Source organism: Neofelis nebulosa, chromosome 6 (genome assembly GCF_028018385.1).
Source record: "Neofelis nebulosa isolate mNeoNeb1 chromosome 6, mNeoNeb1.pri, whole genome shotgun sequence".
Lineage (NCBI taxonomy): Eukaryota > Metazoa > Chordata > Mammalia > Carnivora > Felidae > Neofelis > Neofelis nebulosa.
The window spans coordinates 44,348,298-44,368,583 of NC_080787.1; the positions used below are offsets into that span (position 1 = coordinate 44,348,298).

General features: G+C 46.4%; 1 protein-coding gene across 2 annotated transcripts in view; it reads left to right on the forward strand.

Annotated features, from left to right (window-relative positions):
• Positions 1–20,286, forward strand: part of BICRAL (BICRA like chromatin remodeling complex associated protein) — a 112,116-nt gene that overhangs the window by 1,292 nt on the left and 90,538 nt on the right. Inside the window, exon 1 of one of the 2 annotated variants that reach the window (XM_058733982.1) lies at positions 55–710. The exons of the other annotated variant lie outside the window; for it this stretch is intronic. The gene's annotated coding sequence lies outside the window, so the exon portion shown is untranslated. Of the gene's footprint in view, positions 1–54; positions 711–20,286 lie in introns of those variants that run through there. 2 annotated transcript variants of the gene reach the window in all.

The following is a 20,286-nucleotide window of genomic DNA, read 5'->3' on the forward strand; positions in this document are numbered from 1 at the left end:
GTGTGCAGCAGATGGGAACCGGGGTGCTGAAAAAATCCGGTGCTTAACGCTTGTAGTATATATTCTTCGTTTTCCTTCCCTTTGTTTCATGTGCAGACTAGACGAGGCTTTTTGTGTGGTTTGGTTATGAGGCTGGTGAAAGAAATATAGTTGGTTAACTTGTCTAAGCCATACGGAGGTGTACAATAGCTGCTTCATTTTATGAAGAGTTGATTTAACCAAGGAAGGTTTAAAGAAGATTTATTTTGCTAGGGGGAACGACCCCAAAAACAAAAACCTGACCTGCCTCCCTTAAGTTTTTCAGCAATTGAGTCTGTCCCACTCAAGTTTGGAGCCAACCGAGGTTTACTGGAGCTGCAGGTGCAGTGAGGCAACATTTCTGCATTAGCCATAGTGGACTATGGGTGGTCGTTAGTGTCTGTATCAGACGTGGAATTGAATGTCATTAAGCCTTCCCAAGAGCTTCATTTCTGCCCCCAAACAGGTTTTGGCATAGAGGCCAAGAGACTTTGGAAGTTTCTGAATATTTTAAGTTGGGCAGTTCAAACTTTTATGAGAAGAGGTAAAGGACAAAAAGGGACAGGTTGTTGGAGGCAGTTTCAAAGACCGATGTTGGGCCTGCGTAGGAATGGACAGTGGTCAGTGGTGTGGTCATCATGAAGGATTGGCTTGACTGTTCTTTACAGACCCCAGCACAGCTGCAAGCCAAGGTAGGTAGGTGGTCAGAACATGAATATAAAGCTACGTTCTATGTTAAAAAGCAATAGGAGGGTTATAAAACTGCCAGCAGTGCTGGACTGTATTTGTGTCTTTTTTCTGACATTTGAGGGCAGACAATTCAGTGTGCATCCTTGAAATGGATCCCAGCTCCTGGGAGGTAAGTGCCTGTTGAGTGGAAGGAAAGAGGGTGATGTATTACAACGATGTGAAATGTGGCAAAAGGCAAGCAGCTTGAGAGTTCTGAATCCTACTTTCATAACCTTCAGGAGTTTGTGAATCAAGTACTACCCCTCTTCTAGACATCTTGAAAGAATTCTAAGGTATTACAGACTTTAAAAATTATTTAACAAAAATTTATGGTTTATGGTTCTATTTGTTAGATTTACTTTATAAGAAGATCCTGGAATTTTCAAGCATAGGAAAGGGGACAGTAGAGGTGATGTGTATGTATCACCCAAGCTTCAACAATTACCAACTGACAGTCCCATTTCTTCTGAATCTCTGACCACTTACACACCCCATCACCCTGATTATTTTACAGCAAATCCCAAACATTATATTATTTCATATTTCATAATCTATAAATATTTCACTATGTCTCTCAAAATGATGAGGACTACCTTTTCAAAGTTTACTTATTTATTTTGAGAGAGTGAAAGAGAGTGCGCACAGGAAGGGGCAGAGACAGAGGGAGAGAGAATCCTAGGCAGGCTCCATGCAGTGTGGAACCCAGTGCGGGGCTTCACCTTGTGAACAGTGAGATCGTGGCCTGAGCTGAAGTCGAGAGTCAGATGCTTAAAGCAACTGAGCCACTCAGGCGCCCCTACCTTTTTAAAACATAACCACATATGGAGTGCCTGGGTGGCTCAGTCGGTTAAATGTCTTAACGTCAGCTCAGGTCATGATCTCACGGTTCGTGGGTTCGAGCCCCGCGTCGGGCTCTGTGCTGACAGCTCAGAGCCTGGAGCCTGCTTCGGATTCTGTGTCTCCCTCTCCCTCTGCGCCTCCCCTGCTCATACTCTGTCTCTCAAAAATAAATAAAACATTTTCAAAAATAATTTAAAAAGGGGCGCCTGGGTGGATCAGTCGGTTAGGCGTCCGACTTCGGCTCAGGTCACGATCTCGCGGTCCGCGGGTTCGTGCCCCGCGTCGGGCTCTGGGCTGATGGCTCAGAGCCTGGAGCCTGCTTCCGATTCTGTTTCCCTCTCTCTCTGCCCCTCCCCCGTTCATGCTGTGTGTCTCTCTCTCTGTCTGAAAAATAAATAAACGTTAAAAAAAAAAAATTTTAAAAAAATTAAAAAAAAACCATAACCGCCTATCACCACACTCCAAAAAAGTAGTGATATTTCCTTATCATCAGAGTTCCAGTCTATATTCATATTTCCTTGATTATCCTATAATTTCCCCATTTTAACTTATTTATTGAGTAAGGAGCCAAAAAAGTTCCCTATAATGTGTCTAGCTGATATGTTCCTTGAATCACTTTTAATCACTTTTAAATCCTGCCCCCCTACCAATTGTTTTGTTAGAAAAACCTGATTGTTATTAGTTCAGTAGAGTTTCCCAAGTCTGGATTTTGCTGGTTATGTCTCCATACTGTGTTAGATGTTAAGTATTTGTCGTAGTCATTTGATCTTGTAATGTCATAAAGTGAATGTTTATGTATTTATGCTGCAGGAAATGAAAGTATCTCCGTACAGAAAACAGTTTTTGGGTGTCTAGGCAGCCAGGAGTAAGTCCTTTTGCTGTTCTGTGGAGTTTATCAGAGACCCTGTGTGGATGAGAGATACCAGGCAAATAAACAGTTCCAGGCCGTTTTCTGGTAGCTCAGTTCCAAAAGAGGTAGTATCTTTCAGCAGACGTTGACTATTGGATATAAAGCACTCATTAAAGAGCTCTCCATGCAAGTGTCAAATGTTAGGCAAATTTTCCAACTTTCCGGACCATGAAAGATGACCGCGTGAAGGCATGTGCTGTCCTTGAAAAGACACCACGTTGGTCCGGGAAGCAGGACAGGAGCAGACCCCTTCCTTCCACCTTTGCCCCTGGCTCTCATATGCTCTTCAAAACCCTTCTCTTTCTGGAACTATTTGCATCATTGTGCATCTAATGCCTCGCCCAGAGGCTGCCACCGTTTAGCACTGTTTATTAAGCCAGCATCAGTTTATGAAGCACTTACTGTGCCCCACCCCTCCCCCACGGAGCCCAGGGAGGCCCTCAGGCTGCCAAGGTGAATAAAGACAGGCATAGCCTCTTTCCTCTTGGGGAGGCCTAACCTGGGCAGATAAAGGCACAAATTGTAAAATTGTAAAATTGAAACAGTGACAGTGTTACAGAGGAAAAGAGGAACAGTGAGTGCCTCCAGGGGGAGGTTTGACCTTTCTGGGGAGGTCGGTGAAGGCTTCCTTGGGGGTTGAGCTGAGGCTGGAAGGATGACCAGGAATCGATAAGGAGAAGTAAGTGAACACTGGAAAGTGTCTTCTAGATGTATGGGCTCACGGAGTCACTGGTGACCTTGTGGAGAGCTGTGCCAGAGGACTGCTGTGGGCAGGAGGCATACCACACGAGTGTGAGCAGGGATGGAACGCCGTAACTGAGCTAGTGACACACAGATAAGTCTTTGGAGAAGTTTGACCATGAGAGGGAAGGGCCACTAGCTGGGGGTTGGGAGGAAGCCAGTGAGGTGTTCTTTTTACAGAGAAAACATAGGTTCATAATACAAGGATCCTGAAAAGGCTGGTGGGGGCAGGGGGAAGGGGGGCCGGGGGTGGGGGGAGAGGGGGGCTGGGGTGGGGAGTGGGGGCTGTCGGATTCAAAGCACAGGTGGAAGGATCAGCCCTAGATAGAGAGCTGGGGCAGATTCTCTATTGCAAGCCTGTTTTAACTTTTTATTGTGCATGTTTCCCAACACACACAAACTTTTTGACCTCAACCCACAGTCACAGATACATGGTAACTGAAACAGAAGCTTTAAGAAACAGTAAATACTCTTACTGTGTGCAATAGATACTATTTTCTGTCCTACTTACTGCATTTCAAAAATGCTGATCAAGGCCCCCTACATTAAACTGCAGCGTTTTTTCTTTTGTAAGGTTTATGTATTTATTTTGAGAGAGAGGGCATGACCAGGGAAGGGGTGGGGGGGGTGGGGGAGGGCAGGGGGGAGAGAATCCCAAGCAGGCTCCATGCCCAGCGCAGCGTGGAGCCAGAGGTGGGCTCAGTCTCTCAAAGACAGTGAGATCTTGAGCTGAAATCAAGAGTCAGACCGACTAAGCCACCCACTACCTCCTAAACTGCAGTTTAAACATGCCACATTAGGAGGGAGGGTGCAGCTATAGGGAAATTTGCATGTTTGGTAATTGGCAGATGAGTCAGATGGTTTCTGGGTTCTCTGTAAAAGTAGGCAGTGAGGGGCACCTGTGTGGCTCAGTCAGTTAAGTGTCCAAATAGCTCAGGTGATGATCTCATGGTTCTTGAGGTTCTTGAGTTCGAAACCGGCTTTGGGCTCTGCACTGACAGCTCGGAGCCTGCTTGGGATTCTCTCTCTCCCTCTCTCTCTCTGCCCCTCCCCTTCTTTCTCTCTGTCTAGAAAAGAAACAAAATTGGGGGAGTAATAGGTAATTAGGTTTATTCCCCCCCCCAGCTTTATTGACATATAATTTGATAAATAACACTGTGTGAATTTAAGATCTACAACGTGATGGTTTGAGATATATATATTGCAAAGTGGTCACCACAATAAGTTTAGTTAACATATCTATCACCTCACGTAGTTACCTTTTGTGTATGTGTCTGGTGAGAACTTTTAAAATCTACTCTCTAGGCGCCTGGGTGACTTAGTCAATTAAGCGCCTGACTTCTGCTCAGGTCACGATCTCACAGTTGGGTGGGTTCGAGCGCCACATCGGGCTCTGTGCTGACAGCTCAGAGCCTGGAGCCTGCTTCGGATTCTGTGTCTCCCTCCTACTCCCCCAGCCCCCACCGTGCACGTGCACTCTCCTGTCAAAAAATGAATAAACATTTAAAAATTTTTAAATAATAAAAACAAAAGATCTACTCTCATAGCAACTTTCAATAGATGATACAATTGACTATAATCAGCATGCTGTACATCACGTCTCCAGAACTTACCCATCTTATACCTGGAAGTTTGTACCCTTTGAGCATCTTCACCCACCCCTCTACCCCCTGACTTTTAAAAGCATTATCTACATTTGCTATGACTGGTTTCTCAGTTATCATTCCCTCCTCAGCCCCTTCCCCTACGACTTCTGCCTCTGCCACTTTATTTGAAAGTGAGAGTGCGGGGCGCCTGGGTGGCGCAGTCGGTTAAGCATCCGACTTCAGCCAGGTCACGATCTCGCGGTCCGTGAGTTCGAGCCCCGCGTCAGGCTCTGGGCTGATGGCTCGGAGCCTGGAGCCTGTTTCCGATTCTGTGTCTCCCTCTCTCTCTCTGCCCCTCCCCCGTTCATGCTCTGTCTCTCTCTGTCCCAAAAATAAATAAAAAACATTGAAAAAAAAAAAAAAAAAAAAAAAAAGAAAGTGAGAGTGCCCACCTCCCTCCTATGTTCAAATCCATTGATGTTTGTAGCTCAAAGCACTCGAATACCCCTTCTTGAAGCACAACCTCTGCTTCTGTCTTAGTCCCCTGTCCACCCCACATCACTGCTGCTTCTTGTCTCCCTGACAGACTGAGAGACAGAGAGAGAGAGAGAGAGAAACAGAATCCCAAGCAGGCTCCACGACCAGTGCAGCATGGAGCCAGAGGCGGCGCTGGATCTCTCAAGGACAGTGAGATTTTGACCTCAGCTGAAATCAAGAGTCAGACCGACTGAGCCAGGTTTCTCTCCCAGTACCCCTCTTCTCACTCGTCTCACCTCCTTGACCAGCTTACCATCTCCTTGGCCTGCTGTCCATGCGCTGACCACCTCTCTGATGCTTACCTCCTCCTCCACCTCTCTCCTGAACCCAACCCTGAACTGCCAGTACCTTTCTAGATATTGCCATGTAACCATTTACTATCCTTGTAACTGTCTTCTATCCAAAATACCTCATCTTAAGTAGATGGCCTAAAATGAAGTCCTTATTGCCCCAGTGGTGTCCTTTTTCTTCTGTGTGTAAGTTTCAATCCTATTTTGCTGCATGACCATCCCCAAACTCACCAGCTTAACAGTAATTTATTATTTTTCACAGTTCTGTGGGCTCAGCTGGGGCTGGAGGCCCCAAGACTGCCTCACTCCCAAGTCTGGGGCCTTGGTGCTGGCTGTCGCCTGGTGCAACTCACTGCTCGGCCTCTCTTTCACGCTTGGTCTCTTAGCACGCGGTAGTTCGAGCTTAAGCTTTGCGTGCTGGCTGGCTTCCAAGGGAGCACAGGCAGATGCCATGAGCCTCTTAAGGCTCGGACCGGAATTGGTACCGTGTCACTTCTAGTGCAGTCATGGGGTCAAAGCAAATCACAAGGCCAGTGCAATTCAACAGGAGGAGAAACAGACTCCACCTCTTGATGGGTGGAACAGCAGTCGCTCAGGTGGAAGGGATTGGCAGCCGTCTTTGCAGACGACCCACCATGCTGTGCGTGTGTATGTATAAATATATAAGTCGTTTCGTTAAATCTTACATGGATGGCATTTACCGTGTGCCAGGTGATGGCTGCACACCTGCATGTATTACCTCATTCAATTGAAACATGCCCGTGATGTAGGTACTATTGTTATCCCCATTTAACGGATGGATAACTGAAGAAGCGACAGTGACTTCCTCGGGACCAAGAGCTACTAAGTGGCAGAGCTAAGATTCGAAGTGGGTCAGCCTGGTTCCTGGGTCCAAGCTTTTTAACACCACCCGTCTGATCATGATACCACACCCGATTGTACTGACAGCGCGTCAGTAGGCTTCCGAGCCCTGTACTTCCCCAGCCGCATCTCCCACCGCCGCCTTTACTCCAGCCACACCAGAACCTTCCAGGACACCTACACACCATGCCCGCTGCTTCCATTTGTACCTGCCACACTTACTTAATCAACACCGACCATAGGCTTGGCCCTTTGCTAGGTGCCAAACACACACACACGGCTCCCTTGGAGCTTACAGCCTAAACGAGGGACACAGACAATGTCGTGTGATACATACTAAAACGGGAAATCTTGGGCGCACTAAGATCACACACAGTAACCTAACCCAGACCAGGGGAATGGGGTGGGGGGATGTCTTTTAGTAAATCGCAGCTGCATCCTGCAAAAGGAGTGATCTCCAGCCAGGAGAAGGGAGAAAGCAGTCACTCGTGCATGCCTTTCTGCAGGTACTCATAGAGCGCCAACTATGACCTGGGCACCGTTCTAGGTACTAGGAATACAGCAGTGAAAAAGACAGAAAGTCCCTGGCTTGATGGCCAGGAAGCTAGAAGAGCTCCAGTGCCTCTAGCAACAGAGACAGGGCATGTGTAACAAACCTGGACGTGAGAAAAAGAGCAACGTCCTCAACCCTGGTTGCCCGTTAGCACCTATGGAAGGCTTTACAAAATCCTGATGCCCACGGCCTTCCCATGAATAGTTCAGTCATAACCCCTGGGAGTGAGACCTGGGCACTGTTTTTTTTCTTTTTTTTTTTAATGTTGCTTTATTTTTAAAGAGATAGAGTGCGAGCTGGGGAGGGACAGAGAGAGAGGGAGACATGGAACCCAAAGCAGGCTCTAGGCTCTGAGCTGTCAGCACAGAGCCCCACGCGGGGCTTGAACCCACGAGCCGTGAGATCGTGACCTGAGCTGATGTCGAGGCTTAACCGACTGAGCCGCCCAGGCACTCCATACACTGGTATTTTTTGAAGCTCCCCATGTGGTTCTAGTGGGCAGCCAGGGTTGTAAGCCACCGCGTTACATGTGGCCCACGGAAGCTGGAAGTGGAGATCAGAGTTGAGGTTAGAGTAGTGTGCAGGGGCCAGACCGCCAAGGGTCTTGTAAATCCCGTCAGGCGGTTTTGGCTTAATCTTGAAAGCACTGGGAACTGGTGAAGGATTTCAGCAGGGTAATGGCAGAATCAGATTCTTTTTCTTTCTTTAACCAAGGATCAGGCTGGATGCTCTGTGTGGAATAGATTCACTTGGAGCAAAAGTAACAGTATGAGTTTGGAGGCTGTTGCAGGAGCCCAGGAGAAGTAGAGATACGGGACTATAGTGATGGATGAGGACAGAGAAGGAAGGGGTAATGTGTGAGAGATGTAAGAGACTACACAGGACTCTGACTCACTGGAAGTGAGGGATAAAGGAGGGCAGAGAATTGTGGAAGGTACTGGCTTGAGGAGCTGGGTCCATGGTGATCCTAGTACAAGAGACAGTGAACCGGGAAGATCATGTTTGGAAAGAGCTGGTACGTCCGTTTGCGACCTGCTGCTTGCTTTCTTGTCCTGCTGCCTGTGATCCTATGCTTAATCTCTATTTGACAGCACTTGCCTCCTACGAGACCTATTTTACACACCTCTTCCAGGAAGCCTATCAGGATTATTCCTTCCATTGGCTCTGGATGAATGTTTATCAGGTTGTAAAGTCAGTATCTATTTACAGATATGTATTCTACAGCTTGGGCTTCTCCAAGCACAGAAGTGTTTTATTCCATGCTGTCTGCGTAGCAGAGTGCCCAGAACACAGGAAGTGCATGACAAATAGATGTCAGATAGATGAGTTAATGGCTAAAGAGCTGGGTCAGAAACAGGAGTTCTCCTAGGACTGTGATTAGAAGTGGTTCAGGGGCTTCTGGTTCTCATTTCTAGGGTAAGGGACAGACAGACAGAGTCCAGGGGCAAAAGAGGGTATTTGCTGAGCTGATCAGTAAAGAGGCTGAGTTAGAAGCACCAAAACTGTTGACTATAAAATAGAGAGACATATAATGAGCTATCTAAATTGTCTTTTAATAAATGCAGGATGGGTATTAAGAAGGGCACTTGTTGGGGCGCTGGGGTGGCTCAGTCGGTTAAGCATCCGACTCCTGATTTCAGCTCATGTCATGATCTCACAGTTTGTGACTTCCAGCCTGGCATCAGGCTCCGTGCTGACGGTGTGGAGCCTGCTTGGGATTCTCTCTCTCCCTCTCTCTCTCTCTATCCCTCCCCCACTCATGCTCTGTCTCTTTCTCAAAATAAATAAACTGAAAAAAAAGAAAAAAAAGAAAAAAGGAGGGTACTTGTTGTGATGAGCATTGAGTGTTCTGTGTAAATGATGAATCACTAAATTCTACTCCTGAAACCAATATTACACTATATGTTAACTAACTGAAATTGAAATAAAAATTTGGGGAAAAAATTGTCTTTTTAATATAATTTCGAATTCCTTTTGTGGCAAAGGCATGTCAATCTTTTAAAGCTTCCCTGCATCTGTTCTTTCTCTTATGTCTCTTCCTCTCAGTAAAGTGGGGTGATGGTAAAAAGTAGACAGATCCAACTTTAAGTTCTGATTACTAGCTGTGTGACGTCGAGCATGGTACGTAACCTCTCTGAGCTCAATTTCCCCCAACGGTAAAGTGGGGGGAAAGAAAGATCTGTTTCTCCCAGGATGGTCGTGATGTGAAATGAGGCAATAAAATAATGTGTGGGAAAAGTACCAAGTATTGGGCCAGGCCTGTAGTAGGCCCCCGACAATTGCCAGGTTCCTTTCTGCCTTCCGGTTGCTGACCTTTGATCCTTAGCACCTACTTCCCAGCCCTCTAGACAAGCGGTGGGACCAGAATGTGCTATGTGCATGTGACCTTCTCAGAAAGGGCCCTTTAATGTCCAGCCTTTCTGCAATTCTGGGGCATGTTTAGGCAGATTTTGCATGCAAATAGTGCTGCAAAAGAAAACCAGAGAAATCTAGAAAGAGGGAGCAGGACAAGGTCTGCTGGACCCTTTAAACCCAGGACACAAAGCTAGCTTATAGTTTAAGGAAAAAATAAGGATACACGGTGATTTTTTTTTTAATTTTTTTTTAACGTTTTTTATTTATTTTTGAGACAGAGAGAGACAGAGCATGAACGGGGGAGGAGCAGAGAGAGAAGGAGACACAGAACCTGAAGCAGGCTCCAGGCTCTGAGCCCTCAGCCCAGAGCCCGACGCGGGGCTCGAGCTCACGGAGCGCGAGATCGTGACCTGAGCTGAAGTCGGCCGCTTAACCGACTGAGCCACCCAGGCGCCCCTATAATGTTTTTATTTAAATTCCAGTTAGTTAACATACAGTGTAACATTCGTTTCAGGTGTACAATATAGTGATTCAACCCTTCGTACCACACCTGGTGCTCATCACAACAAGTGCACGCTTTAATCCCCATCACTTACTTTACCCATCCCCCTGCCCACCCCCCCTCTGGTAACCATCAGTTTGTTCTCTGCCGTGAAGGGTCTGTTTCTTGGTTTGCCGCTCTCTCTTCTTTTTTTGTCCCTTTACTCATTCGTTTGTTTCTGAATTTCCGCATATGAGTGAAATGATACGGTATTTGTCTCTTTCTAACTGACTCAGCATTGCACTCTCTGGCTCCATCCATGTCACTGCAAATGCCAAGATTTCATTCTTTTTACGGCTGAATCATACATATTCCATTGTACATATACCTCATCTTCTTCATCCATTCATCAGTCAATGGCAACTTGGGCTGTTTCCATAATTTGGCTATTGTGAATAATGCTGCTATAAACGTCAGGGTGCATATATCCCTTTGAATTCGTATTTTTGTGCTCTTACGGTAAATATCTAGCAGTGTGATTGCTGGATTGTAGGGTAGTTCTATTTTTAACTTTTTGAGGAATCTCCATACTGTTTCCCAGAGTGGCTGCACCAGTTTGCATAGAACCCTAGTTTTTAATGACATTTATTTTCATTGATGGAGCCAGTAAACTCCTTGAGGGACTCTGTTCCTCTAATGCCCAGCAGGGCAGGTGCTCAGCAAGTGAATGAGCCTCCTGGTCATGCAGAGATGAGACATATCCAAGAGAGGATAACCCAGGAACCTGAATGATAGGGAGGAGCCATCAGGTACTTCCCTTGTATTTTTGATCTCCATGGTAACCTTGCCAGGAGGGTAATAATTTGAAGCAACAGCAACTTTAAGATTCATTTTGTTGTTGTTGTTTTGCTTACTTCTTTATTTTGAGAGAGAGAGTGTGTGCACTCACGGAGGGGCAGAGAGAGAGAGAGAGAGAGAGAGAGAGAGAGAGAGAGAGAGAGAGAATCTCAAGCAGGCTTCATACTGTCAGCACAGACCTGACACAGGGCTCTATCTCAGGAACCTTGAGATCATGACCAGAGCCACTATCAAGAGTCCAATACTTAACCAACTGAGCCACCCAGGCCCCTCAGTTTTAAGATTCTTTTAGAAGATATTGCTGAATTTTAACTCCCAAACAGATCTGAGTTTTTAATACAGATTGAGGGGGGCGGAGGTGGTGGGGGTAGCTTTTCTACTTCCGTTTCTTTCTTCTTCAGTGTGAAGGGAATAGTGACCCACAAGGTTTTGAGATAATTTAAAGGCTTTTGTTGCAACGCTCATTTATTAAGATCAAATGCTTTTTTTTTTTTTTTTTTTTTTTTTTTTATTTATTTTTGGGACAGAGAGAGACAGAGCATGAACGGGGGAGGGGCAGAGAGAGAGGGAGACACAGAATCGGAAACAGGCTCCAGGCTCCGAGCCATCAGCCCAGAGCCTGACGCGGGGCTCGAACTCACGGACCGCGAGATCGTGACCTGGTTGAAGTCGGACGCTTAACCGACTGCGCCACCCAGGCGCCCCTAAGATCAAATGCTTTTAAAGTATCCTGGCAGTCGAAAGTTAAATAAGAAACAAAAAAATTACTCCTCTAAAACTCTTCTGCCTAGAACTTTTAAGGTCTTAAGTAGGACTTAATGATTTGCTGTAAAATGCCACTTTGCTGGGAAATGCTACAAACTACTATATAAAGACATAAGTTCCAACCCAATAAGGTCGTGAAATCCATTTAGTGGATGGCGGTCTGCATTGTTAAAAAAATGGCAAAAGAAGGCTGCCTAGCTGACTCAGTCAGTAGACCATGCAACTCTTGGTCTCAGGGTTATCAGTTTGAGCCCCACATTGGGTGTAGAGATTACTTAAAAATAAAATCTTTAGGGGCACCTGGGTGGCTCAGTTGGTTAAGCCTCCAACTCTTGATTTCGGCTCAGGTCATGATCTCACAGTTTACAGGATTGAGCCCCGCATCAGTCTCTGTGCTGGGAAGCACAGAGCCTGGTTGGGATTCTCTCTCTCTCTCTCTCTCTCTCTCTCTCTCTCTCTCTCTCTCTCCCCCCCCCTTCCCCCATGCTTTCTCTGTCTCTCAGAATAAATAAACTTAAAAAACGTTTTTAATAAAATCTTTATTTATTTTTTTTTTTTTTAATTTTTTTTATTTTTTTTTGGGACAGAGAGAGACAGAGCATGAACGGGGGAGGGGCAGAGAGAGAGGGAGACACAGAATCGGAAACAGGCTCCAGGCTCTGAGCCATCAGCCCAGAGCCTGACGCGGGGCTCGAACTCACGGACCGCGAGATCGTGACCTGGCTGAAGTCGGACGCTTAACCGACTGCGCCACCCAGGCGCCCCAATAAAATCTTTAAAAAGGGAAAAGAAACAGAAGATGTCAGAATGCATTGTGTTGCATAAACGGGTTTATATTATGTATATATGTTTTATGTATACATATACATGACTTGCCAGATAAAATGTATTTCTTTTTATAGGTTATAGTCAAAAAAGTTTGAAAAAAATGGTTTTGTGAATGACGCCTTGACATTATGGTGTTCAAAAGCATTCATTGGCAAGGATGAAGGGACATTTTTTTTGTGTCATTATCAAGTGATGGCAATAAGGAAATATGGGTGCTGAGCTAATTTCCTGCGGAACATCTTGTCAAGTGGGGCCTGTTTGTGCTGCACATACTTTTCTCCTCCTTTCATTTGTAAAAATACTGAAGGTTTGCTCATAAAAAGTGAAAGATTTGGATGAGGGACCAATGGCATATAAAGTTTAGGAATGTGCATATGTAACAGGCTACAGCGAGAGGTTTTGTGGCTCTAACAGTTGTGAATTCTACTCTCTGGAAGGGAACCCAGGGGTCCCTGCCATGTAGTAACTCGAAATTTGCTGAGGCACGAATCTGAGTACATCCTAGGAGGCCTATGGGTAGGGAGATAGTGATTTCACTCATGAGTGAGCCCCGCCCCCTGCCCTTCATCTCCATTTTTTCTATTGTTTTATTATTTTAAAAAAGATTTTTTAATGTTTATTTATTTTTGAGAGAGAGAGAGAGAGAGACAGAATGTGAGCAGGGGAGGGGCAGAGATAGAGGGAGACACAGAATCCGAAGCAGGCTCCAGGCTCTGAGCTGTCCACACAGAGCCCGACACGGGGCTTGAACCCACAAACTGTGAGATCATGATGTGAGCTGAAGTCAGATGCTTAACTCACTGAGCCACCCAGGCGCCCCTCTAGTCTTTGTTGTTTTTTTTTTTTTTTTAAACGTTTTTTATTTATTTTTGGGACAGAGAGAGACAGAGCATGAACGGGGGAGGGGCAGAGAGAGAGGGAGACACAGAATCGGAAACAGGCTCCAGGCTCCGAGCCATCAGCCCAGAGCCCGACGCGGGGCTCGAACTCACGGACCGCGAGATCGTGACCTGGCTGAAGTCGGACGCTTAACCGACTGCGCCACCCAGGCGCCCCTAGTCTTTGTTTTTAAGAGCATAACTCCCTTCAGGTAATAAGGGGTGTTTCCATCTGAACAATGACCATGAAGTGAAAGGAGAAGCTTGTGATGTGAAGACATGTCAAGAAAGATAGCTTCTTGACAAAGGTGTGGGTGCCCAGAAAGCCACAGCTGCTGCAGGTATCCTTGTGTTCTACAAGCTGGTCATTCCCCCCAGGTCTCGGGAGGAAGCTGTGCCATATGCTTTCCTGCCTCTTTAGAACCTGGGGGGTTAAGCCAGTCAGTATTCATTTCCTGTATAGCCTCTAAAAGATAGAAACTTCGTGTGTGGAAATTTTCATGTTTGTTTAAAAAGAGGAGAGATTGTATGTTTTGTGTATAGGTTTTGTTTGGTTTCTGCTTACTGGCCGGCGCTTCTGGATCGATTGCTTTGGGAACGAGTGTGTAAAGCTCTCGGATAGTACCTGAAGTCGTTACGCTCTTTAGGATTCTGTGTTCCCTGTCTCGGGTTGGCTGAGAGTTGAGGCCTTCCTGCCACTCCGGAGGGGAGAGGAGCAGTTGGGGACAGGACAGGGATCGTCAGTGGACAAATCAGGACCTTCACATGTAGATGCTGACTCTTTTTTTTTTTTTTTTTTTTCAACATTTTTTATTTATTTTTTGGGACAGAGAGAGACAGAGCATGAACGGGGGAGGGGCAGAGAGAGAGGGAGACACAGAATCGGAAACAGGCTCCAGGCTCCGAGCCATCAGCCCAGAGCCTGACGCGGGGCTCGAACTCACGGACCGCGAGATCGTGACCTGGCTGAAGTCGGACGCCTAACCGACTGCGCCACCCAGGCGCCCCTAATGTTTTTTATTTATTTTTGGGACAGAGAGAGACAGAGCATGAACGGGGGAGGGGCAGAGAGAGAGGGAGACACAGAATCGGAAACAGGCTCCAGGCTCCCAGCCGTCAGCCCAGAGCCTGACGCGGGGCTCGAACTCACGGACCGCGAGATCGTGACCTGGCTGAAGTCGGACGCCTAACCGACTGCGCCACCCAGGCGCCCCATATGCTGACTCTTTTGAGAGCATTGCAATAAAGTCACTCCTGGCTTGACTCACGTGCCCTTCCTCGAAAACACATAAACCGGGTAACTGCCCATTCTCCAGTATTGGTTGACCTGAAGCTGGCATTCCGTAATGTGCCTGTGAGTCACAGTTGGAATGTAGGCAGGGGGAAAGAGAGGAAGAGGAGAGAAGCATGTTGGTTTATCAGGATATGAGAAATTGTGCCTCCTTTTTTATTAAAAAAAAGGGGGGGGGGCGGCCTGGGTGGCTCAGTCGGTTAAGCGTCCGACTTCGGCTCAGGTCACAATCTCAAGGTTTGTGAGTTCGAGCCCCGTGTCGGGCTCTGTGCTGACAGCTCAGAGCCTAGAGCCTGCTTCCCAGTCTGTGTCTCCCCCTCTCTCTCTGCTCCTCCCCTGCTCATGCTCTGTCTCTCTCTGTCTCAAAAATAAAAACATTAAAAAAAAAATCTGGGGCGCCTGGGTGGCTCAGTCGGTTAAGCATCCGACTTCAGCTCAGGTCACGATCTCACGGTCCGTGAGTTCAAGCCCCGCGTCGGGCTCTGGGCTGATGGCTCAGAGCCTGGAGCCTGCTTCCGATTCTGTGTCTCCCTCTCTCTCTGCCCCTCCCCCGTTCATGCTCTGTCTCTCTCTGTCTCAAAAATAAATAAACGTTAAAAAAAAAAAAAAAGAAAAAAAAACATTAAAAAAAATTTAAAAAAAAAAAAAAAAGTTGGGCTGAGATTCAGTCATGCTGTACCTTAGATGTCACCAGGAGTCTGCTTTCTCAGCTCTGCATATCCAGAGGCTGAGTGGGCGCCTCGCCTAAATTGATTAGGTCCAGGGAGAACTTGTCCCTACCGCCCCAACCACCTGTGGCCATGTGTTGAGTGCCTCCTGCCTCCATCGCCAGCCAGGCACCTTGATACAGTAACACAGGACATTATTTTTTCATTTTAAATGTTTTTTGAGAGAGAGAGAGAGAGAGAGAGAGCATGAGCACTAGTAAGGGAGGGGCAGGGAGCGAGGGAGACAGGATCCGAAGTGGGACCTTAACCGACCCTTAACTCTTGATGGACTGAGCCACCCAGGCGCCCCAATAACAGCAAACACTTAGTAAATGTTCCTATAATATATTGACGCAAGATGCTATAGTTGGCCCTGGGATGAGGGTGTGTATAAAAATGAACAAAACAGGGGGCGGCTGAGCTGCTCAGTCCATTAAGCGTCTAACTTTGGCCCAGGTCATGATCTCACAGCTAGTGGGTTTGAGCCCCGCATCGGGCTCTGTGCTGACAGCTCGGAGCCTGGAGCCTGCTTCGGGTTCTGTGTCTCCCTCTCTCTCTCTGCCTCTCCCCAGCTCATGCTCTGTCTCCTCTCAAATGTAAATAAACATTAAAAATTTTTTTTTTCTTAATTGACCAAAGCATAGTCCTTGCCTCCTTGAGGCTCATGACCAAGGGATGGACATGAGGACAACTAATTATAAGTCAAGCCAACTGCAGTGTGTGTTACAAAGGAGAGAGGAAGTTCCATGGAAGTACAAAAGAAAGACGGAAGGGTGCCGGGCCATGGCAAGAACATGAGCAGAGCCGGAGAGGCACCGGCAGTATTTGAGGAGCTTGGAGTAACACCACGTGGCAAGAGTGGAGAGTAGTCGGAGGGAAGGTAGAGGGATGTGGTGGATGATGGGCCGAAGCCCACCTTCATCATCCCAAAGTCACTGGGGCCCCTTCGGAGGTTTTGAGCAGGGAGCGAGGCATCCACTTTGTGTTTTAGGAAGAGAAGTTGATGAGAATGGATTGGAGCAGGGGAGATTACCTGCCAGAGGCCACTGCAATGGTTCGTTGGGTGAGTGACAGGGCTTGACCGCGGCCAGTGGAAATGCAGTGGAGGGTACTCAAGAATGATTTGTACTCCACAGCCAACCTGTGAATTTATAATGGGCGCGAGCCTACCCAGGCACTGGAGCGGTTAGGTCAGCTGGCCAGAACACACCTTTTAAAATTGAAGTACATTAATAATCAAAGGATGACTTGGTGAAAATGGAGGTAAGGCAAAAGGAGCTGGATGGTCTGCAATGACCTTTCACTCAATCTATAGCAGTTCTTGTATAGTAATAATAATAAAGCTCAGTCTCCAGCGGGTTGTTACTCTTCTCTGGAGAGATACTTGGCCCGCTGCAGCCGGAGGCACTGCTCTCCTGGCCAGCACTGCAGAGAGGATGGTGGGTAGCCACCAGGATCTTTTGGTTGCAAAAAAGGAAACTCACTCATAGGCGCGCAAGGAAAATGAGGAATAATTATAAGGAAGGAAAGTCTTCTAACCCAAATGCTAGAAAGGCAACCAGGTCTCGTGGGGCTTAGAATATCATCAGGCAGGGGTGCCTGGGGGGCTCAGTCGTTTAAGCATCTGACTCTTCTTTTCGGCTCAGGTCACAATCTCATGGTTCATGAGATGGAGCCCCACATCAGGCTCTGTGATAACAACACGGAACCTGCTTGGGATTCTCTCTCTCTGCTCCTCCCCAGCTTGCACGCACACACACACTCTCTCTCTCTCTCTCTCTCTCTCTCTCTCTCTCTCTCTCTCTCAAAATAAATAAACATTTAAAAAAATGAAGAAAGAATATCATCAGGCACTTTCTCCAGCCCTCTTCCCTCCCTCCACACCCAGTGAGAATCTCTTCTTCTCCCTGACACACCGACCTTCCTATTCCCATCCCCTTGCATGGGCCCCATTACAATTGCTCCAAAATGGTGGCCTTGACCCTTAGTCTTTCCAGCCATGTAGTCTGTTCCCCACAGCTGAGTCAGTTTCTGTGTCCCAAGTATTAATACAAGCAGAGAGGATCCGATTGGTCCAGGTTTGGTCCTGGGTCTTTCCCCAATCTAGTTAGGCTGAAGATGTGATGTGATAGATTCTTTGACAAAAAACAAAATGATGGTAAATAATGGATAACTCTAGTATTTCTGGTATTAGTGTTCAGCTCTGCCAGACTTTATGAATGACTCTGTGTATTAGTTGTCTATTGCTGTATAACAAAATACCTCAAAATTTAGCAATTTAAAAAAAATTTTTTAAGGAATCTGTACACCCAATATGGGGCTCAAACTCAACCCCACAATCAAGAGTCACATGCTCTGCCAACTGAGTCAGCCAGGACCCCCCCAGAATTTAGCAGTTTAAAACAACAAGCATTTATTATATCCCAGTGAACCCCCGGGAACCATTTAGCTGGGAGTTTCTGCCTCAGGGTCTCTCATGAGGTTGTAGTCAAGCTGGTCTCTGGGGTTGCAGTAACATGAAGTGCGGGCTGGGAGACGATCTACCTACACAATAGGCAGAAAGCCTTGGTGCCTCACTGACTGTTGGCTAGAGACCCCAGTTCCTGGCCATGTGGGTCTCTCCATAGACTGAGTGTCCTTAGGACATGGCAGCTGGCTTCCCCCAGAATGTGTGATCCAGAGAGAGCACCTCAGATAGAACCTGCTGCCTTTATATTCTCACCTCAGAAGTGGTAAACAATCACTTCTGCCCTATTCTGTTGGTCACCGTGGTACAAGGTGGGCGGGGTGCATAAAGGTGAGAATACTAAGAGGTGAGTCTACCTGGGGACATCTTGAAGATTAGTTACCACACTCAGTCAACAGACACTTATTCAGTATCTACTTGTGTGCCAGGTGCTAAGAATTCAGAGCTGTGTGACACAGAGTTTCTATCCATGAGGGGCTCTCTGTCTAGTGTGGGGAAGCCTTAGAAAAACAGACCACCATGTGTTCCCTGAGCTCTCCCCGCTGTCCAGTCATCTTTCACACTGCCAGCATACTTATCCTCATAAAATTCAAATCTGTTCATATCAGCCTCTTATTGAAAGCATCCTCAAGTGGGTCCCCTTTTTGCCTAAACAGGTTTTGTTTTTGTTTTCGATTTTAATCACCACCACAGTAACAAATACTTTTTTTTTTTCTGTAGGAAGACAAAATACCATATGATTTCACTTATGAGTGGAATCTAAAAAACAAAACAAATGAAGAAACAAAAAACAGAAACACAACCATAAATACAGAGAACAAACTGGGGGTTGCCAGAGGGGAAGGGGACGGAGGGATGGGCAAAATGGGTGAAGAAGAGTGGGAGATACTGGCTTCTAGTTATAGAAAGAATAAGTCACAGGGATGAAGGACACAGCATAGGGAATACAGTCAATGGTCACCATAAGAGCATTGTATGGTGAGGTAGGAGCTACGCTTGTGGTGAGCATAGCATAACATACACGGTTGTTAAATCACTGTGTTGTGCACCTAAAATTAATGTAACACTGTGTCAACTATACTGCAATAAAAATAATAATAATGAGAAATTTTAATCATCGCCACAAGAAGAAATATACACAGTAAAACCTTGGTTCGTGAGCACAATTCATTCTGGAAACATGCTTTGTAATCCAAAGCACTCGTATATCAACGTGAATTTCAAGAACCATTGGCTCAGTTGTGATCATGTGATGTTCGCCGTCACGTACTAATCGTATTTGCAAGACCTCGCTCATTTATCAAGTTAAAACTTATTAGAAATGTTTGCTCGTCTTGCGGAACACTCGCAGAACAGGATACTCGCAACCCAAGGTTTTACTGTATATATTTTTAATTGAAGTGTAGTTGACATATGGTATTATATTAGTTTCAGGTGCACAACACAGTGATTCACCATTTATATACATTATGAAGCGATCACCAGGGTAAATCTAGCTACCATCTGTCCTCGTAGAAAGTTATTACATATTATTAACTATATTCCTATGCTGTACATTGTACTCTCATGTCGTATTTTTTTTTTTTTAATTTTTTTTTCAACATTTTTAATTTATTTTTGGGACAGAGAGAGACAGAGCATGAACGGGGGAGGGTCAGAGAGAGAGGAAGACACAGAATCGGAAACAGGCTCCAGGCTCCAGCCATCAGCCCAGAGCCTGACGCGGGGCTCGAACTCACGGACCGCGAGATCGTGACCTGGCTGAAGTCGGACGCTTAACCGACTGCGCCACCGAGGCGCCCCTCGTATTTATTTTTTATCACAAACCAACACATATAATAGATGCATTTATAATGAAAACAAATTTCACAAAAAAGTTTACCTCGCTACCTGTGATATATTCAGGTATTTTCGATTCCAGGCTGTTTCATTTTTTTCTGAAAGCGAGTCACAATCTCATGAATTTTACAACCTACTGAATTGTGACCTGCAGTGTGGAAAGCAACAGGCTAAAAAGTGTCCAGACTCCCTGCCGGGAGCTACAAAGCCCCCCAGCATAAAGTTCCTCTCCCTGGAGTTCTCTCCTATTTAGAGAGCTCTTATTCATCCTTTAAAACCAGGCTTGAAAGTGTCTCCTCTTCCCCTCTCTTCTTGGATACAATTGCCTGCTCCCTCCTCTGGCCCCTAGAGCATTTCACTTGGTAACTATCCGTCCGGCTCTAGGGCCAGCCCCGGAGTCTACCATGTATTTTCATGGAGTCTCTCCAAAGTATGTTTAGGTAGAAAGACATGGAGCAAATTAGCATCACACAAATGATGATGTTGCAAATGAGCGATGTGCAGGTGGAGGGTGTCGCGCACGTGGGTTTCCTGTTGATGGAGCCGCGTGCTTGCAGAAACAGGATCCCTCCCCCTGCGGGCCACAGTCTCGCCCGCGCGTCCATCTCAGGTACAAGTCGCACCGGAACTTGCCGCTGGGATTCATTGCCGCGGTTCATTTTAGCTGCTCAGGTCTCTTTCTTTCTTTTTTTTTAATATATGCTTTTTTCATTTGTTTGTATTGATAGGGACAGCCTGGTGAGAAATGGAGC